Source organism: Empidonax traillii, unplaced genomic scaffold, assembly GCF_003031625.1.
Source record: "Empidonax traillii isolate 1590-97213 ecotype Southwest subspecies unplaced genomic scaffold, ASM303162v1 scaffold101:size1699134, whole genome shotgun sequence".
Lineage (NCBI taxonomy): Eukaryota > Metazoa > Chordata > Aves > Passeriformes > Tyrannidae > Empidonax > Empidonax traillii.
Genome location: NW_020955294.1, coordinates 547,299 through 548,183, shown reverse-complemented (window position 1 = coordinate 548,183; position 885 = coordinate 547,299).

Sequence of the window (885 nt, the reverse complement as noted above, 5' to 3'; positions counted from 1 at the left end):
AGCACGTCGAGCACCGGCAGGCTGTGGGCCGCCTCCATGCCCCGGCCCGGGCGGTGCTGGCCGGGGGCGCACCGAGGCACACGGGGCGCCGCTCGCACGGCGCTGCCTCGGCACCGCCTCGGCACCTCTCCGCCCGCCCGGCGCCGGGCCCGCCTCCCCCGGTACCGCCCCGCTCCATCCCCGCCTCCCTCGGGGCCCCGCGCCCAGCGCCGCCCCCTCGGCACGAACCGCTGTGCGGGGCAGAGCGGGGACCCCCGGGCTGCGGCACCGTCCCCTCTGACGAGGTCTGGAAGGGACATTAAGGCTCATCTGGTTCCATCCCCTGCCATGGGCAGGGACACCTTCCACTAGCCCAGGTTGCTCCAACCTGGCCTTGGACACTTCCAGGGATGGGGCAGCCACAGCTGCTCTGGGCAACCTGTGCCAGGGCCTCACCACCCCCACAGGGGAGAATTTCTTCCTCATATCTAATCTAAATCTCCCCTCCTTCAGCTTAACTCCATTCCCCCTTGTCCTGTCACTCCAGGCTCTAGTCCCAAGTCTCTGTCCAGCTCTCTTGGAGCCCCTTTAGGTACTGAAGGGTCCCTAAGGTCTCCCAGACCCTTCCCCTCTCCAGGCTGAACAACCCCAGCTCTCTCAGCCTGTCCATGTTCCAGCAGATTTCCGGGCTGAGGAGTGGGCAGGTTTGTGGGCAGTGGAAACAGTCCAGAGGAAATAGCTGTGTCTTAGGCAGTTAAGAGGAGAGAGGTAATGTTCCCATCACAAAAATAATATAAATAATATTAGGAGCAATGGAAGGAGCTGGGAAGGGTGCGTGGGTGCAGCTCAGCTGGGGGGCTTAAGGGGGCCCAAGAGTGATGAAGAGTGATGCTCTCTGGTTCCCCT